Source organism: Lynx rufus, unplaced genomic scaffold (assembly GCF_022079265.1).
Source record: "Lynx rufus isolate CCGP_SWC_20201006 ecotype Redwood Valley unplaced genomic scaffold, mLynRuf1.p SCAF_10, whole genome shotgun sequence".
Taxonomy (NCBI): Eukaryota; Metazoa; Chordata; class Mammalia; order Carnivora; family Felidae; genus Lynx; species Lynx rufus.
In genome coordinates this window covers 50,834,156-50,855,256 of record NW_025814824.1, presented here as the reverse complement: position 1 = coordinate 50,855,256, position 21,101 = coordinate 50,834,156, and the positions used below count along the sequence as shown (strand labels likewise).

The window sequence follows — 21,101 nt, the reverse complement described above, 5'->3', positions numbered from 1 at the left end:
ACAGTCCCCACTCAGAGCTCAGACTCTCCTCCTGGTCCTGATCCAGTCCGATTACCCATATCACCTTTCCACAGTCAGCTAAGAAAATCTCAGTACCCACGTTAGCCATCCTAAGAACAGCACTGCTCACACAAAGGATGTCTCTGGGCACTCCCAGAGTTTCCAATTAAAGGCAGCCAGAATGCAGAGGACAAGACATGCTTTGTCACTGAGCTCTGTGGGGCTCACTGCACTAAGAATCTCACAACGTGAGCTCCTGACATTACCTCCTTCCTTCATGGTGTTCCAAAACCAGTTTAAGGAACCTGGCCCTGGAAATGTGCCATCCATCCACATGATTGTCTTAACTCCTCCACCCAATACCACACGGGTTGTTGTCTGAATGATGGTAGGAACAAGGGCATCTGCACTAATGACAAGCCTTGCTACACTGACTCTTATACACATGAACACAATCAAGGGACAAACCTAGTTTGTTTTTTTCAGTGTGTGTGGTCCCCTGAAGACCTAAGAACACTGGGATGCTTGTTGACAATACACATTCTTCCTCTGTATTCCACTCCTCAAATACTACGTCAACAAACTAGAGAGGTGAACAGATTCTGAATTTTCTTAACAAGATCATGAGAAGATTTTTGCACAGATCTGGGCCTGAGAACCATTGCTAGGTAATCTGAGATAAACACTGGTACTATTTAAATTGGCCAAGACAGGTGAAATATGGGATTGTGGAGGTCCCTGTACCCTGGAGGTTCTTCCTTAGTAAAGAGAATGCAACCAAATCAGTATTATTGACATTTTGCTGAAATGGGGGTCATCTGAGGATTCAGACCCTAAAACAATAGAGACCATGAAGGCTATGCTTTAGATATCCACAGACTTCACAGGGGTATTTCTCACAAAAGAAGTATAAGTTTTGAAATTTTTAAATGATGATGAGGACACTGGGTATTTAATTTTTGCTTTTAAGGGAAAAATAATAAAACGGCAGGAAAAAATTACATATATATATATATATATATATATATATATATATATATATGAGAGAGAGGTGGAGGGGAAGAAAGAGAGGGAAACAGAGACTCCAAAGTGGGCTCTACACTGTCAGCAGAGAGCCCAATGCAGGTCTCAAACTCATGAACCATGAAATCATGATGTGAGCCAAAGTTGGATGCTCAACCGACTAAGCCACCTAGGTGCCACAAGATATTTTTTAATCACTCTATTGATGTAAACATAGATGGTCTGTTTAACAGGAAGATAAAGAATATGTTATGTTTAATTCACTTTGCTCTTAGAATTATCATATTCAGTATGTTAAAATTTAGAAGTACAGTCTGCATAAAGAATAATTAACAATGTACTCACTGAATTTATCATTAGATGATTTAGGGATGCCAGCATCTTATCTCCATCCCTTTCAGTAATGAATAGCAAGCAAATACCTGAGGGACAAGAGAAAGGAACTTGTATTTACCGAGTAGCTACCACACGCTAATATTTAAGTAGCATATAGGCCATGTCTAAGAAGAGAATAACCTGTAAAAAGTATTTTTTTTCAATACACAAGAAAAATTATGTTTTCAGAACGTAGTAGCCCTGATCGGGCCAGGAGCTAGAGAAACCATTCATGTCCTGATGAGCAAATGAGGAAGGAATAAAAAAGATAATTCACTGAATCCAATATTTGCCAATAGTAGCTTAATCAAACTCAGGAGTTCTCCAACCTTATAAAACTTGATAAAGCATAACTGCTGACACCCCAAGTTCCTGATTCTATAAGTCTGCAGTGAGTCTACAGAATGGACATTTCTAAGTTCCCAAGTGATGCTGACACACAATGTTAGAACTGTTGGTCTCACTAATTTCATTTCCTCAGCTGTGGCTGATCCTGTAGTCTTGTCCCAAAGTTACAGGAGGTAGATCAAGGGCATAATACCAGATGCATCCTGGAACTAATACTCCAAGGCCGTCCAGGTTCTGCAATTGTTTTTGTCTGTTTGTTTTTCATAAGAAGGGGTAAGGATTCTGATTTCAAAAGTATAGTTTGCGCAAGTTCGAAATATTGGAGAAAAACAGAAAAGTGATCTTGTAACAGCTAAAATTCCTTTCCAAAACCAAGTCTTAAATTGACACCTGGCTTTGTAATCCGATCAAATGCAGAGTTTGACTTACATTTCTGCCTTTGAAACATGGCTACAGCAAAAGATTAGTGAAATCATAAAATGGCTAACAATAAAATTTGTCTTGTTTCCTAACTTTATTTTTGCTTTCTTTTGTACTTTTCAACAAATGATGCACCTTGAATCTCAAATCTGTTTTCCCCCAAGGCTATTTGGTAAAAAGGCATTCAGCAGCAGTGTCTCTTGAAGAAATTGGTTTTATAACCCACAAGGAGTTCTGCAGGATTCAACACCATTAAGTATCACACTCCTCACATTTCCAGATACTTGAAGATCCCCAATTACTAATTTTCTTAAAGAGCTTCAGTGTTTTCTAGTAAAAAGTATATTACCATTTCACACAGAATTTAATCCATAAACTTTATGACAATGTATTGTTTCCTGCATCCTTTCTTTCTGGAAGGCAGTTGCTATAAGGAAGGGACTCCTGTTATCTTGTGTAATTTTTGTTTTCTTCTCTAGATATTTTCTTTTTTTAATGTTTTATTTATTTTTGAGACAGAGAGACAGAGCAGAGAGAGAGAGAGACACAGAATCCAAAGCAGGCTCCAGGCTCTGAGCTGTCAGCGCAGAGCCCGACGTGGGGCTCAAACACACGAACCACAAGATCATGACCTGAGCTGAAGTCGGATGCTTAACCGACTGAGACACCAAAGCGCCCCTCTTCTCTAGAGACTTTCAAGAGTGATTAGCATCATGACATCAAGAACTAAATCTGCTCCATGGAATGCATTACTCACTCAAGTCATGGGATAGTTGTCTAACATGAGTTTTCTGGCTTCATTCATCTTATTTATGCCATTAATCAACAAATAAATGTAGCTAATCCTTATTATTTGATATAACTGGTGGCCGTTTTCACACAAACACATAATATCTGTCACTTTGTGTTAGAGAATTTCAACAATTAGTAAGGATAAAAGATGATTAAAAAAACAAACAAACTCATGATTTGAGGTGTCAGAGCCTAAGCAACAGGAGGAAGACTGGCACAGGGGTGTGGCTCAGATTGATTGTTGAAGCATAGGGGAGTTGACAAGGGCACTCTTGGCTGGGGGGAGGAAGGTGTGTTGCAGGATAATGGCAGCCCAGCTAGGGATGTCAGAGTCTTGGGTAAGAAGGGTATCCTCACGGGATACTGCAGCAGCAATGGAAGATGGGTCATATACAGAGCAACTGATCAAATAATATAATAAAGCTAATGACAGCCAGCTTTCTCACCGTCAGAGAAGGGAATTACAAATATGGATAGGGAAAACAACAGAATAGACTTTGGACTGAAATTAGAAGTACTGGTGTGAACTCATTACTTTTAATAGAGATAGGGAATTACAGATGTAAATGTGAGGATAGACAGACAAATAGACAAATATTCCCTAACTCTGGCCACTAAGAGGGCCTCAGATCAAGACCCCAATACCAATGAGATTAACTAACCTCCAGATCTTGGCTTGTCCAGGGCTCCATGAAGTAATGAGTGATTTCAGCACCGGGGCAAGGAAAGTACATGAGCCTAGAGTACTTTATTGCTCCTGAAAGGAAGTGCTCAAAGAATGATAGAGATATGTCAAAAGAACACAGAAGGCATTTTGAAGGGACTTCTGAAGGAAAAATCTGGAATAACTTAAGGATCAAAGTAATTATAGTAATGGGCTATAACCCATTGAATTAAATAGGAAATTGTAAATCCATTCTGAATAAATGATTGAGTGACTTATTAAAAGGACAATGAGGAATGGGCCATTTATATGGTCTTAAAGTACCTCTACACCAAACACTTATACTTTATAAAAGGAAAAAGCAACTTTACAGTGGAGAAGCCCTAGTAGACATCACTGAATTCAAATAATCAAAGTTAACATAAGTAATGGGGCAAACTGAAATTATGAGCCACCAGATACAATACAATGAGAATAATTCAAAATCATACCTGTAATATTCAGTAAGAAGATTTTTTTAACTTGCTTATTCTAATCATGAAGAGCTATCAAACACTAATTGAGGAACTTCTATACAGTTATCTCTGAAAGCATCAAAGTCATTGTGGCAGACAGACTTTAAACTGAACACCAACTGTCCCTTGGTGTTTATGCCCTTGAGTTTGGGCAGAACCAATGGGATATAGCAAAGGTGATGGGGTGTCACTTCCCCAACTGCATTAAAATATGTATAAGACCATCTTGCTAGCAGAGGTGCTGGTAACTTCACTGTCCTGGAAGAAGAAAGCCAGCATGGAGTAAGTGGTCACCCTGGAGAAAACCACGTGGCAAGGAACTGCAAGAGCTCAGGGTGATCTCCAGCAATAAACTGAAGCCTTGATGCTGCAGCAGCAAGGAAATTAATTCTGCCAACAATGTGAGGGAGTTAAGAAGCAGATATTTCCCCAGTCAAACCTCTAATGGGACCATAGCACTGGCTGACATGTGGATTACAGCCTGACAGGACCAGGAGGCAGAGGATCCAACCTAGCCATGTCTAGACTCCTGACCTCCAAAAACTGAGATAATAAACATATGTTGCTTCAAGCTGCTAAACCTGTGATATTTCTTATGCAACACAGAAAACTAAAACAGTCATTAAAACTGATGAAAGGGGCGCCTGGGTGGTTCTGTTGGTTAAGCATCTGACTTCAGTTCAGGTCATGATCTCACGGTTCGTGGGTTCGAGCCCTACGTCGGGCTCTGTGCTGACAGCTCAGAGGGTGGACCCTGCTTCAGATTCTGTGTCTCCCTCTCTCTCTCTGCCCCTCCCCCACTCACACTCTGTGTGTCTCTCTCTCTCAAAAATAAACGTAAAAAAAAAAGCTAATGAAAGACTGAGAAACTCTTCCAGACTAAACAAGACAAAAGAAATAGGACAACCAAGCGCTGCATGACTCTGCACTGGATATTTAAAAAAAAAAAATTAATGCGTTTGTTTTTTATTTTTGAAGGAGAGAGAGAGAGAGACAGAGCATGAGTGGGGGAGGAGCAGAGAGAGGGAGATGCAGAATCCGAAGCAGGCTTCAGGCTCTGAGCTGTCAGCACAGAGCCCAGTGCAGAGCTTGAACTCACCAACTGTGAGATCATGACCTGAGCTTAAGTCGGGCACATAACCGACAGAGCCACCCAGGCACCCCTGAACTGGATATTTTTAGACATTGTTGGAACAACTGGAAAACATGAACGTGGTCTGAGAATTAGATGGTAGAAGAAAATCAACGTTAGCTTCCTCAGCTTGGTGTTTTACAGTTGTACAGGAGACTATCCTTGTTAGTAAGAATAGAAACTAAACCCTAATAAATACTTTGAATATAAACAGATTGAATAGTCAGTAAATGCTTTGCATACAGAAGTACAGACGACTAGCATATTCAACAGTGGTGGGGCATCTAGTTGTAAGAACAAAAGAAAAAGTTCCTGAACTATTTGTAAGTGGGCAACTTACAAATAGTTCAGGAAAAAAAGTTACTTGTACTACATTCATGGGTATTTTGTAAATATATTTACAAAAAAATATTTCAAACATGGGGCGCCTGGGTGGCTCAGTTGGTTGAGTGTCCGACTTCAGCTCAGGTCATGATCTCACAGTTTGTGAGTTCAAGCTCTGCACTGGGCCCTGTGCTGACAGCTCAGAGCCTGGATCCTGCTTTAGATTCTGTCTCTCCCTCTCACTTCCCCTCCCGTGCTCATGCTCTGTCTCTCTCTGTCTCTCAACAATAAATAAACATTAAAAACATTTTTTTAAATATTTCAAAGACAACAACAAAAACTGTTTCTATGTAGTCTTCTTCATCTCAAGAAATGACATCTCTATTTTCCCAGTTGCCTGGGTCAAAAGCCTAAACATCATCTTTGATTCCTCTATTTCCTGCCACGAATCACATCATTTGCCATATGCTCTAAGTAATTATCACCACCTCCACTATTATTACCTAAGCCAACATCTTCTTCTGCCTGTTCTACTTCAATACTCCTAACTGGTCTCCCTCATCACTCTTGCTTTACAACTCTCCCTCCCCCAGTCAATTCTCTACATCGTAATCAAAGTGATTTATTAGGGGCGCCTGGGTGGCTCAGTCGGTTGGGCGTCCGACTTCGGCTCAGGTCACGATCTCGCGGTCCGTGAGTTCGAGCCCCGCGTCGGGCTCTGTGCTGACGGCTCGGAGCCTGGAGCCTGTTTCACATTCTGTGTCTCCCTCTCTCTCTCTCTGACCTTCCCCCATTCATGCTCTGTCTCTCTCTGTCTCAAAAATGAATAAATGTTAAAAAAAAATTAAAAAAAAAAGTGATTTATTAAATTTTCGTTCAGATCCTGTCTTGCCCCTGCTTAAAATGTCCAATAGCTGCCCTGGGCATTCTTTTCTGTGGACTACCAGCTTCCCCTGTGATCTGGCCCCCACTTATCTCTCTGACTTACCTCCCACCACTCTCCATGATCATTACCCTTCAGTTACAGCCTCTGGCTACTTTTGAACTCAAGCTTTTGCATTTTCTGTTCCTCCTGTCTAGGTTCCCCCAGATAGTGACATGGCTTACTCCCTCCCATCAGTCTTGTTTTTGTCAAATGCCACCACCTCCTTAGGGAACTCTTCTCTGACCATCATAATAAAAATACACCCTCCTTTCCATCCTAATGTGTATTTATCCCTCATTCCACTTAATTTTTCTTTATGGTACTTACCACTACCTGAGATTAAATTATTTATTTTTTTATTTACTTGTTTATTATCTGTCTCCTTGATGAGGGCAAGGTTTATTACTTTCTGAATCTCCAGGATTAGAATACAATCTGATGAATGAATGAACACAGATCAGATGCTAAACAGTCAGCGAGGCTTACTCTCCAGTTACAGACTTTTGCCCACAAGCCTCACAGTACTTGCAGTTGAAGTTCCTATCTCAGAAAAATAAACTACTACTTCTGCAGGAACACTAGGGTTGCACAAGTTAGGCAAAACCAAAACCCTTAAATTATAAGGGCTCTTTAAACTTTACCTTTCTTTATCCTGGAGAATGCCACCGCCTTGACAGTGAGTGATGCATTCTGCAGCACGTTCGTCATGCCTGTTTTATGTGTCCATTAACTATTATTTGTTGAATAGAAAGTCCTGGATAAAAAGCAGATCCATGAAACAGGAAGAGAAAAGGCATCATAAAATTAACAAATTAAAGAGATGTAAAACTTGAGGACAAGTCAAACACAATGGGAAGAGAAAAAAAACAACAACAAAGAGAGAAAATAGGACTACAGAATTATCTGCATTCTTTTGACTACCAGACAAAGTGTGGCCAACGACACAGGAGTCTTAACTACGTGGAGTTAAAAATCTTTGTCAAACTCTTCTGCACATATTCCATTTGCAGTTACACTGGAAACGGTTCCCTGTCTTATGGAAATCACATTACAATGAAGAAGGAAAAACTTCATATGAATGAAGGAAATAGTAATCAGAGGACAGCCATTCTAGGTCTGGTTAACTTTGCATTCAGAAAATGAGGGCTGTCTGGGGGCACCTGGGTAGCTGAGTCAGTTAAGCGTCCAACTTCAGCTCAGGTCATGATCTCATGGTTCATGAGTTCAAGCCCCGCATCAGGCTCTGTGCTGACAGCTCAGAGCCTGGAGCCTGCTTCCGGTTCTGTGTATCCGGCTCTCTCTGCCCCTCCCCTGCTCACTCACTGACTCTCTCTCTCTCTCTCAAAAAGAAATAAACATTAGGGGCGCCTGGGTGGCGCAGTCGGTTAAGCGTCCGACTTCAGCCAGGTCACGATCTCACGGTCCGTGAGTTCGGGCCCCGCGTCAGGCTCTGGGCTGATGGCTTGGAGCCTGGAGCCTGTTTCCGATTCTGTGTCTCCCTCTCTCTCTGCCCCTCCCCCGTTCATGCTCTGTCTCTCTCTGTCCCAAAAATAAATAAACGTTGAAAAAAAAAATTAAAAAAAAAAAGAAATAAACATTAAAAATTTTTTTATAAAAAAAAAAAAGAAAAGAAAATGAGGACTGTCTGCATAGAAATATTTGGGAGGTGTGTAAGCTGCAAAGAATGAGGTCATAAGGAGAAAGGATATTAAGATCATAAAAGGAGTACATTGGGCATGAGCATATGGGAGAGCTTCTGGGTACCACCCACCACTGTTTCTTCTACCAACTTTGTTTAAGTCAGTGGTAGGTAGTAAGTCCTGGCCTTGCAGCTCCATGTTATCCTAACTGGTCTACTCCTCATTGTCTCTGCTTGGAAGGAAACTCCAGGTGAGAGTTGCCAGGTAAAAGACAGGATACCAAATTAAATCTGAATTTCAGATAGGCAACAAAGTTTTGTACAGCATAAATACATCCCATACAATATTTGGGACATACTTATACTAAAAAATACTTGTTGTTTATCTGATATTCAAATCTAACCAGGGCCCTGTATTTGTATTTTCTAAATCTGGGAACCCAGCTCCACATCAGGGACCCAGAAGTAAGAAAGGGTAGATTTTGACTTTTCTAGGGCCTAAATAAGGAGTTCGGAGCAATTTAAAGTTCCACTGCTTTGATGGCTCGCTCTGCTGCCTTCACCATGACAGAGGGCTAGACCCTCCCAGGAAAAGGTAGAACACTGAAGTTTATATGTCTTTCTGGGTTCATGTTTGCCCATCTATCTCTATTCATTCATTCTTGCCATTGCTGAATCTTCTCTCAATCAGACATATTCTGATTCTAGAAGTAGTCTGCTCATAAAAGGTCTCCTGGGGCAAAGGCCTGCTTGTCTTACTTACAAATTTCCTGCTAGCATGCATTCTCATTATTGACAATCATGTTGCAGAAGAATTTTTTTTGCAAATGCTGGCCAATTCTTCCCTGAATCCTGGATGACCCCTTATCTATAAATGCCCCTGAGGTTTTTTGTGGTTTTTTTCTGCCATTAATTACTCATGTAACCACAGAAAGAAAAAAACCAAAACGCTAGAATGAAAACTCCAATATTAAAAACTCTTGCAAAGAGGAAAACAGTTAGCAGTATGAAGTCTGAAAGATGGTACCATTTGCACAGAGCAGAGCACAGTAATGGACATTGGGAGCAATCATTCTTCAGCTGTCCAGGCGAGCAAGAAGGCAGACAGCCTTCTGAAGATCTTTCATTCTTCTAATAAACATTAAGGTTTGGGATAGGGAGTTGTAGGAATGGAGGCTTTGTGAATTGGGCAAGAATCCAGATATCACACCTGAAATATGCTACTAGAATCTCAACAGCATCAGCTGGAGAGGAACTTGACACAGAGCCTTGGGGTCCGCCTAGATCAGAGTTTCTAAACCTTGGCACTTCGGACATTGTGAGCCAGGTGACTCTTCGCTGTGGAGACTGTCCTAGGTATCACAGGAGCTCAGCAGTCAGTCCAGGCCTCACTAGATGCCAGTAGCACCATCCCTGCTGTGGCAACCAAAAAGGTCTCTAGACATGGACAAATGTTCCCTGGAAGGCAAAAATCACCCCTAGTAGGGAGCCAATACTCTAGAAGAATGGTATTTAACCCTGGTGGAAAATTAGAAGAACCTGGGGTCTTTTAAAAAGATTCCCCAGGGGACACCTGGGTGGTTCAGTCAGTTGAACAGTTGAGCATCTGACCCTTGATTTTGGCTCAAGTCATGATCCCAGGGTCATGGGATCCATCCCTGTGTAAGGCTCCACACTGAGCATGGAGCCTGCTTAAGATTCTTCCTCTCTCAAGGGGCGCCTGGGTGGCTCAGTCAGTTAAGCATACGACTTCGGTTCAGGTCATGATCTCCATGGTCCGTGAGTTCGAGCCCCGCGTTGGGCTCTGTGCTGACAGTGCAGAGCCTGGAGCCTGTTTCAGATTCTGTGTCTCCCTCTCTCTCTGACCCTCCCTGACTCATGCTCTGTCTCAAAAATAAATAAACGTTTAAAAAAATTTTAAAAAAAAGATTCTTCCTCTCTCTTTCTCTCTCTCCCCTTGTCCCACTTCCCCATTTGTGCTCTGTCTAAATAAATAAAAAATAAAAAGATTCTCTACCCACAAAAAGTCTGTCTTAATTGGTGTAGTAGTGAGCTTAAGCACTGATATGTTGTAGAAGTTCCTTACCTGTTGTTCCTACACAGCTAGCGTTGAGGACCATTGCTCTAGACTTATTTAAAAAAAAAAAATGTGTATATGTGTATTCAATACTCAATACTTCAATACGATTACTCTTAGAAAACTGGGAACAGGACTCAGGACTGAGTCCACAGATATGAATCAAATGGCCTCAGCTGTTGAAGAGTCAAGGAGACTAGGCTTGGCAAAGCCTGTGCTTGGGAGATCCCATTCACTTACCCTAGTTTAACATGTTTTAACTCCATTTTTTAAAAAACAATCTTAGAATTCTAGGCTATGGTTATATTAATAAGGCTGCAAAAAAGGAAAAGGAACAGAAAAAAATGAGAAATTGCAGACCTCTGATTTTTTAAACTCATTTGTTAAATAAAAAAGGGGGAAGTTTTCATTCACTGGTTCCTTTTCCTTAAAAAAAAAAAAAAAGTCTGTTACCATTTATCTTACGAGATTTCCAGTTACTGCTTGGGAACTTTAGTAGTTACTAAGAGGAACTTTGTGGTGCTCCTCAAATATTTGAAGACCGTACCATGCCTGCCTTTCCTAAATCCTACACAGAGGGGACAGTAGAAAGTTCAAGGTCAGCTTGCTGCCCAGCTCTGGAGTTTCAAGGAAGGCAAGCCTTGGCTTCTGTAGGGCTCTCCTGAGAGAGATAACCTGGAGGTAGTCTAGAGAAAGGGTTTACTTTGCTTACTTACACTGATGTTCCCAGAAACATTCTCCAAGGCATAAAACGTCCCTTTTACTGTGCAAAAGGGACATGTGGCCAGAGTATGCAAATTTAGTGCCCAGACAGGTAGCAGCAAGAGGGCATTTAAAATTAGTGATGCTTGCTAATGGCTGAGCTCCAGCCACACTGCTCTCTATTCTACAATATTTGAGCAATCCTCATATTTTATTTTTATGTCACCAAGTCCTGTTGAAATAAATGCTGGATAATAAAGTAGGACTTCATAATGAGTGATTGGTAAGAGGCTCGCTGGTCTTCAAGGGGTAAGGGTTAGTGATCACACCTGGCTTGGCCCATTTACACTAACACTCTCAGGTGGACTCTCGCGTAGGGACAACACTTTCTCTTCTGCTACAGAAATATTTAACATCCACTTTCATCCCACCACTGGGAAAGAATTCTAGAATGAAAACTTAGATCTCAAAGGTCTTTGAGTCCTTTTCAACTCAATAAAAGTGAGAACCAGCTGACAAAGGGTGAGGGCAGTCAGGGCTCAGGGAGAAGTCCCGGGGAGACCTAAGCCAGGGCAGTAGAGACACAGACCCCTGCAAATGCCCAATGTGCAGCCACAGGAGAGCATGTGGGCAGGAGAAAGATATTGGGAAGGGAGGGGAACAGAATATGATGCAAAGTCTGGTGAGAAACAAAATTCGATCATAAGAATTTGGATCCAACAGGGCCAAGCCCCAGCCATGGAATACTGGAGATGATCAGTAAAGGGAGCCATACTTACTGGAATGAAAGAATGGGTTTTCTTAAATATTTCCCCTCCCTCTTTCTGGAGCCTGGCATCTCCAGTATTAAAACAATTAAATGGGAGCCATTTGTCATATAACTCAACCCTGAAGAAAACACTCTGTTAGCACAATAAGCTGGAGATTACACCTCATGGTCTAAAAGGTCTGAGTGCATGTGTTAGATATTTCAATACTTCCCTGAAGCCCAGGAACGAGGCGCCACTCTTATGCGCCTTGTGCTTTAGAGCACCTGGCATATCACAGACTTAAACAAATTCTCCAGGGAACACACAGGTGGCTCTGTCACTGGAGATCCAATGCTCAGCACCAGCATAGCAGGATCCACAACCACAAACACCTGCTTCCATGACTCACCATTCGAGGCCCCCAAGAAATGCTTCTCACATATCTTAACCCTATGACTTCAGATCAAAAGGCAAATGTACCCGAATTCTGTGAAGGTTTGTGGGTTGTTGAAATCAGAGACAAATACTGACTTAGGTAGGGAGCGTCTGAGTGGCAGAAGTGCTCAAATAAGAAAAAAGACTAATTAACTTGTCAAATCCTTCCTCTCGGATAATCCAAATACAATAGGTTCCTGAATAATGAAATACAGTTTCCCCAGGAGTACCACGAACCTGTTTTCTTCTCTTCACGTTCCGATTCATAGGTCTGGAGGTATTTATGAATTAGATCAGCTTTTGAAAATGAAACATGGTGGTTTAAGAACCTTTACAATACTGAGTGTTTCATAAATTTGTGTATATGTAGGCTTAGGCGTAATGTGATTGAAGTATTGGCAATTAGATGGACATTGAACATGAAAAGCCCAAAAACTTTATCATCATGAAAATACTTAAGACTTTATTAAATATATAAATACTAAACTAAAATAATTCAAAACTTTATTTAAATAATTTTATTTTAAATGATTAGATTTATTATGATTTGTACGTTTTCTTTTAATTATGTTGGATAAGTTTGTCATCCAACATTTAATAAGTATATGAGGTTTTTGGAAAGGCTACATGAAAAATTATTTTAGCTTAAAATTTTTATATTTAATTTTTAGATGAAAATGTCTAAATTTTATGCACATTAAATGTAATTGCATTTGATGGTTTGATCCTTTAGTATTAGCTTTCCATTGTTACTGTAACAAATTACCACAGCTCAGTGGCTTAAAACAATATAAATTTATTATCTTGCCATTCCATAGGCCAGATGTCCAACACAGCTAAGTTCAAGAACTGCATTCCTTTCTGGAGGCTCCAGGGAAGAATCCATTCCTTGCCTTTTCCAGCTTCTAGAGTCTACCCACATTCCTTGGCCCATGGCTTCCTTCCTCCATCTTCAAAACCAGCAACCGCAAGTTAATTCCTCACCTCCTATCTTACTGACTGTTGTTCTATGGCTTTATCTTCCTCTCTGACTGCAGCTGGGGAAGATTCCCCTTAAGGACTCATAGGATTAGATGAACCCACCTGGATACTACATCCTTAACCGTAATCACATCAGCAATGTCCTATGCATGGCAAAAGGATCCAAGGTTTAGACATGGAGATCTTTAGGGGGCAATTATTCTACCTACCAAAATAATTGAGAATGAGCACAAGTCAAGATTGTAATAGCAATAGAATATATGAACATGAAGCTCAAAAAAGAAAAGTGAAATAAAAAATTATTGTAAACTTTAAAGAGACAGCCTGCTTAAATTTTTAACAATTGAAAACAATGGGAGTGAATAGACATCTCTTGAGTATGACACACATTACAAATTCTTATATAATGGATATTTAATTACTGATCGAAACTATACCAACAGGCAATAGAATTATTCTTATCAAATCCATAACATGAAAAGGTCAAAATTCCAACTTCACATTCTTAACTAAAGGAAGACTTTCAATCCACATCAGAGACTATGTGAGACTATCCATGTGCACTCCTGCTGGGAATCTGAAAATATTGGAGGTAGGTCAGCTTCACCCTAAGGCCAGCCCTCTCCTCTCCTCCACACCCTCTCCAGCATCAGAACTGGACTCAAAGAAGGACAAAACTTAGAGAAGGGAGCAAATAGATGAAAAATGAGCTGGCAGGGGTAGCAGAGAGGATGCAAGCAAGAAGGTGTTGGAGATAACTCTGCTCTTGGAAGGGTGGACACAGGGAATGGAGAACAAACTGAAGAGCCAAAGAGAAGCCACAGCTAATCAATGCTGTTCTGTTAAGAAATATCACCTGTCAAAAGTTCTTCTAGAATATTCTACGTGATTCCATGTAGGTGTTCGACCAGTGAATGGTAATGCCATTTTGGGGGTGTTTTTTGTTTCTGGGGTGGTTTTGTTTTGTTTTGTTTTTGTGTGTGTGGTGTGTGTGGTGTGTGTGTGTGTGTTTGCCATTTTTAGATTGTACCATCCCCTGCTCCAAAACAAAGGGAGAAGTGATGGGTTTATAGTGTAAATTTCCCACCTTATTAAACATGGGGAAGTGGAAAACTAAGCCAAGAGAAGAGGAGACTTTTATCTAATTATCCTTGTCCACAGAATGTTTGCTAATTCCTTCTCAAGGAGTAAATGACAAAGCTACCTCACTTTTTGTAGGATGTGTTTAGTTAGTTACACTTTAAAATATAAGTGTTATGGGGGCTCCTGGGTGGCTCAGTCAGTTAAGCATTCCACTCTTGATATCAGCTCAGGTCTTGATCTCAGGGTTGGAGCTGGGCTGCATGCTGCATTGGACTCCACACTAGGCATGAAACTTACTTTTAAAAAGTCTATGTATCTATATATCTATGTATCTAATCTCCGTGTGTGTGTGTGTGTGTGTGTGTGTGTGTGTGTGTGTGTGTGTACAAAATCAGTTAATTATTCACTTGTAGTGGAAAATGGGCCATTCTAAGGTTAATCACTTGTTATTAAAAATTCCAGGTAAGAATCATAAAAGAACATTTATTACAGCAAAAATAACTACATCTGGATAGGACTCTAATCACCAGCTATTAACTCAATCAATGCTCAGAGAAGGATAGTTCATCTTTTATTCTAGGCTTCATTAAAAGAAGCAGCAGAAGTGCCTGTTCACATCTCTAGATCATTTGCTATTGACTTGTTTTCTTTTTGTTGAGTTATAAAAGCTTTTTATATATTCTGGATACAAAACCTTTATCAGATATGCAAATATCAGATATTTTGCAAACATCTTCTCTCAGTCTGTGGTTTATCTTTTCATCTTCTTTAATTTTTTTAATGTTTATTATTTTTGAGAGAGACAGAGACAGAATGCGAGTGGGTTAGGGGCAGAGAGAGAGGGAGACACAGAATCCAAAGCAGGCTCCAGGCTCCGAGCTGTCAGCACAGAGCCCAATGCAGGGCTTGAATTCACAAACTGAGATCATGACCTGAGCTGAAGTCGGATGCTCAACCAACTGAGCCACCCAGGCGCCTCTATCTTTTCATGTTCTTGATAGTGTCTTTCAAAGACCAGTTTGTAATTTTTATGAAGCCCAATTTATAAGAGTTTTTTTTTTCTTTCATAGGTTTGTGGGATTTATTTTTGTCCTAAGAAATCTTTGCTTACTTCAGGCTAAGTACACTAATCAAAAAGATTAGTTTATACATTTTCTTCTAGAAGATTTATAGTTTTAGGTTTTGATTTTAGGTCACTGATTCATTTCAGATTGCAAATAAGCACAAAAAAAAAGATGTTTAAAATCATTAGTCATTAGGGAAAATGCATATTAAAATCACAAGGAAATACCACTTTACACATATTAGAAAGCCTAAATTTAAGGGGAAAAAACCCTGACCATAACAAGTACTGACAGGGATGAAAAGCAACTGAAATTCTCATATAGTGATAGTAGAAATACAAAACGGCACAACCACTTTGGAAAACACTTTGGAAGCAGCTGTAAAGACATGGAATTTTGAGCTGGAAAAATCTTAGAAAATAAATGTATTTCACCCCCTCTCCCATCTCTCCACCCTGAGGAACTTTCAGATGAGGAATATGTGCCTCAAGGAAAAACCTGTCTGTATCTTCCACAGCAATTATTACCCTGAACATACCATAATCACACTCCTTACTATCATCTGTCTGGTGTGGATATTTTTCTCTCTTCATTGGTTTTCTTATTGCACAATTATTATACATATTCTCACTGTAAAGATTTAAACAACATAAAGATAATAGAATAAATTATTAAGGTTCCTCTTCATCCTTCCCTGGCCAACTTCTGTTTCCTCATGAAAATAATTCATTATTTTAGTTTGATAAATGTTCTAGCTCTTTTTCAATGTTTTTACATATGTGCATGCATGTATATACAGAAAGACAGATGTGATTTTTGCAACATAAATGGAACTGCACTATAAATATTCTTCTATGACCTACTTTTTCAACCAAGTTACATGTCTGAGATATATATATGTGTGTGTGTGTGTGTGTGTGTGTACACATACATATATATATACGTACACACTCATACACACACACATTTATATAAAATGAGGCCCAGGGAAGAACTTGTCTATAACCTCTAGTACACTTTCCTTTCTCTATATATACATATAATCCATTCTTTATAAAATTGTAGAATATTCTAAAATATGCATGGGTCATAATTTATTCTACTTATTTTCCTATTTATAAGCATTTAGATTTTTTCCCTAACTTTTCATAATTAAAAACTATACTACAATTAACACACATATATCTTTGTGCATCTTTGTGCAACGTGTACACTTCCTTAGTACGGGCTTCCAGAAAGGCAATGGCCAAGAGATCAAAGAGTTTTAATATTTTTATTTTGAGAAGTACAGTTACATCTTAATGATCTACCAAAAATCTGTAATGGTTTACATCCATATCAACAGTGTAAGAACGTGTCTATTTCACTGCTTTATTACCCTCACTGGTTATAGCCAATACTTTTAATTAATGCCAATCTGAGGGATGCAAGATACTATTACATTGTTGTTTTAATCTGCATTTTCCCAATTTCTAGTGAAGTTGAACATTCTTTTGTTTTATGGATCACTGGCTTTTCTTCTGTGAATTGACTGTTCATATCCCTTCGTTTTATACTGTTAGGTTTTTTTTTTTTCCTTTTCATTTATACGAGCTCTATATTTATTCAGAATGTTAATCATTTGTCTTTTATATGTGTGGCAAATATTTTCTCCCAGACAAAATGCTTGTCTTTTTATCTTTGTTTTTGGTATCTTTCATCTTATAGATATTTTAATTTTTATCATAATGTTGCTTTACTCTCTAATTATGCACATCTTAATCATACCTGTTACTTTAAGGTCCTTAAAGCCAAACTGTAGACACACGTATGTTTCATTTTCATTCCCTGAGAAACACATTAAAAAAAGAACTCTGAAACTTTGTCTAGTCCTTTATAGGATAATAGGTGATAATCAATCATTGGAGAATTTCAAAAAATCATTTAAAAGGAATTCTTCACACTAGTAACTGGCTTGAAAATGTTTCTTGGGTGAGAGTATGGACTAGTTAACATCAGGAGCAGTAGACTGGGTGGGCAGGCACTGGGTGGATGGTGGTACAGGTACTGGAAGACATTCCAGTTGGCTACGTACATAGTTCCTGAAAATGATCAAGGCAGACAACTGAAGGCAACACCAGCTTTGGGCCACCTGAGAGAACGATAACAAAGTACTGAAAGAGCTAAGCCCAATACAGTGATGGCCAATCTGGGAGCAGGCAGTACTGACAAGACAGATAAGCAGGTGGACTGGCGACCTTCATCAGGGAGATGTGTTCCCCAGGGAGGGGTTCAAGGTCACTAGGGGGGAAAGAGCAGGAACTGGGTTCTCTACCAATGCTTCTCAAACATCAGTAGGTAGATGAGTCACATGGGAGTCTGGTCAAAATGCAGATTTGGGTTCAGTGGGTCTGAGGCAGGATGTTAGATTCTACATTTCCCAACAAGATCACAGATGATGCTGACACTATTGGTCCCTGAACCATGCTCTGAGTAGCAGAGTTCTAGGAGGCCTATGTCAACTAGGCACCGAGAAGCCTCACATTTCAGTGGCAAAATGGGATAAGAATGTGAAGAGTAATGTAATGCAGACATCAGAATGTGAGACAGCTACTTACGTCCCTCCTGGTGGCATTTGGGATGGCTTCCTACAATGGGGTAAGGCTGATCCTGTACAGGAGCCTTAAGGCTATGGGAAGGGTAGGACAACAGGCTCCAAGATAGGCAGGGACTGAGCAGTGACATCTAATGCTTTGGAATCTGCACATGAAGAGCTACGCATTATCTGTGTTCTGAGCACCTTGAAGCCCTTTCACATATTGCTAGTTCCATTAATGCAGCTCTTTGCTATTTCTACTTTCCCTTCCAGCTGTCCACATTTTGGCTTTTCACACCTCCATCAGAAGACGGCAAGAGGAAACAAAATATTAGAATAAAAACATGCTCATTTGTCTACCTGTTGCCAAGCCTGGACAGGGTAGAAATTGAAAGTATTGAAAGTATTTTTATGAGAAAAAATTCCAAACTTTTTTTTCCATGTGGCCCATTTAGGTAAACATAAAGATCAAAGACCCACCTATAATTTGAGCTTCTACTTTTCAGCAGAGAAAGAACTCAGTGCTTTAAAAAATTAAATTAAATTGTAAGAAGAGCAAGACAAAAATAATGAAGACAGTACCAAATTTTTGTGTCTACAACACAAAAATCGATCATGATGAAGTCGCTTTCAATGACACACAGGGAAAATTAAAATCTACAGAGTTTTGTATTATTTTCTTATAAAATGATTGTTTCACAGCCCGCCAGGAAGAAGACCTCATGCTAGGAGGACTGCTGGGCTGAGCTGGAAGCTTCAGGACTGCTCTGAGAAGCCCTGAAACTCCTTGGGGAGCCTTGCAGCCTAGATAAGAGTCGTCTCCGCCTTCCAGCCCTCGTTTTAACAACAGAAGCTCTATTTTCATCAGCCCACTGCACAACATTAATGATTGGTTTCCAAGGCTAATACAGAGTCTGAGAATCACCAATTCAGAGCTACGATTCTATGTATTATCTCTGAATTTGACTTACACTATACCATCACTCATAAATATAGGCAATACAGAGTTAACTATATAAGTTTATGGAGGGAATATTCTCAAATTCTTTTATGAGATAAACTTGTGCTGCACACTACTTGGATCAAGAACTACTACATAAACGCTGAGCACAGTGTAATTGGGAATAATAAAGATACTCTAATGAAGCATCTTGAAAGGGAAGAGCCTCAGGTATGCTGAGAGGTTAGGTATTTAACTGTAATGCTCCTGGCTTTGATGGTTATTTTTAAATACAATTTCATTGCTGTGCATCTATAAATTAGTATCCGGGAGTAGGAAATGATTCTATAGTAAGAATGAGATGCTATAGATAATGGGACTGAATGAGATACTATAGGTAATGACATAGACTTTCACGTCCTATTATTCATGAAAGAGGTCAATAATGCACGGCATCATAAACTAGAGCAACCGAGTTATTGAATGTTTTCCAGACTTACTTATATAATCAGCCACAATGTCAAACAAAGGATAGGTTCTCATAGTAAAATGATCCAAGTGCAGTAACGGTAAAGGTGAATCTTGAAGGATTTTCCTCCCTCTTTTCTGCAGTGCAAGAGTCTAACTAGCAACTTTTGGCAGAAAGCTGGTGCTTACTAAGTTTTCGTAAGGTATCATTTTCCAAGTAAATTTATTTCACAAAGACCTACATCGTTGCCATCCTTCATAGCAAACAGTTGATTCAGCCCTGCTCTAATGGCAACAGTAAGTGAGGTTCTCACCCTCAGAGTCAGCTGAGCCTTCCTGAGATCATTTTATTTTAGCTTTACTTGGTGATTATCATTTCATGCCTAGCTCTCCATCAGATTGTTAGTTTGAAGAGAACTGAATTAAATCTGTCTTCACCACTGTATACTCATTACCAACACAGTGCCTAGAGCACGGTCACTGAATAAATATTTATTGAGACAATGAATGTACTTACCAGGAGAACATGTGACCTCTAAGGCCCAGTTCAAGGTCTTTAATAGCTTCGGCAGCAAAGGATCCTTCTCTATTATACATTTCCTTGATTTGTGTTGTGTCTCCTTCTGGCCGTCAAAATTTGTTAGGACCTTTTTGTGTGTGAATGAATATAAACTTTAAAGCACCTAAGATAACACTTTTCACATAATAATACTCAATAAATATTTATTAAATAAACAGATGAATGAGATTACTGGATTTTCTTTTTATATATAATTTTTTTAAGTTTTCATTTATTTATTTTGAGAGAGTGACAGAGAATGAGCAGGGGAGAGGCAGAGAAAGAGGGGGACAGATGATCCGAAGCATGTGCTGACAGGAGAGAGCCTGATGCTGGGCTCAAACTCACAAACCATGAGATCATGACCCCAGCCAAAGTCAGACCCAGGTGCCCCCAGGTGCCCCCCAGGTTCCCCCAGATTATTGAATTTTCTAAGATGTTACAACTCTTATGAAGTTACTTAGCACATTATTTGATATAATAAAACTCTGGTTAATTATGGAGGCCTGTGTAGAAAGTTGTAGTTTCATAATTTTTATTAATAAAAAATAATAAGCATGCATGTGTGTATCACTGTGCACAATTTACAGTGTGTGTCCGTTTTGCTTCTTGGCACATAAACCATGGAAATCCTGAAAACCAAACTGCCACCTCACAGCCACTGCCAAGCATAGGCATTTTTTAATCCTTGAGGTTTTTCAACACCTTAAGTAATGCTTTTTCAAATGCGGTAACACTGATATGCAGACCTACTTATTGTCCATGCACAAAGCCATTCCTCAATACGATTATGATATGCCCTCCTGGATGTCATTAAAAATCAGTGCCTTATTTTTCTAGGAAAGGTTAGCTGAAGTCCTGCATGAAAGCAAGTGATGGAAAATACAATTCTTCAAGCCTCCTTTGGCTTCTTGGGTCCATACAACAACCTTGACAGTCCACTTCCAAAGTCAAGGTATGCTTCTTACAAAACCCAGACATCTTTGAGTAACTTGTTTTGTTCTTAACACACGTTCCCAGGAGCTTCATAAATACTATCTTTACAATTGTTCAGTGGCAAAATAATGAATCCTTGGTGTACGCTCATCCTCTGCTTTGCTATTAGAGGAGACACATGCAGACCCTTTTAACCAAAACCCAATTCAAGGGCAGAAAGCAGTTCTAAAAACTGTTAAAATTCAAATACTTAGTAATTGTATGTGCAGCATGTGCGTTGCAGAAAGGGCTATTATTTTGAAAGATAAATTGCACCTTGTTGAGGAATTTCAAATATCATCTGAATATATTTATAACTGAAATGCTCCCAAGTTT

At 39.6% G+C, this 21,101-nt stretch overlaps 1 long non-coding RNA gene across 1 annotated transcript in view; it reads right to left on the bottom strand.

Moving 5' to 3' along the window:
- LOC124501199 (uncharacterized) overlaps positions 1-21,101 on the bottom strand; it is a 181,090-nt gene that overhangs the window by 133,779 nt on the left and 26,210 nt on the right. Inside the window, exons 3-4 of the long non-coding RNA XR_006959721.1 lie at positions 7,160-7,272; positions 1,369-1,445 (exon numbers count right to left, since the gene is read on the bottom strand). This is a non-coding gene — a long non-coding RNA (uncharacterized LOC124501199). The remainder of the gene's footprint in view (positions 1-1,368; positions 1,446-7,159; positions 7,273-21,101) is intronic.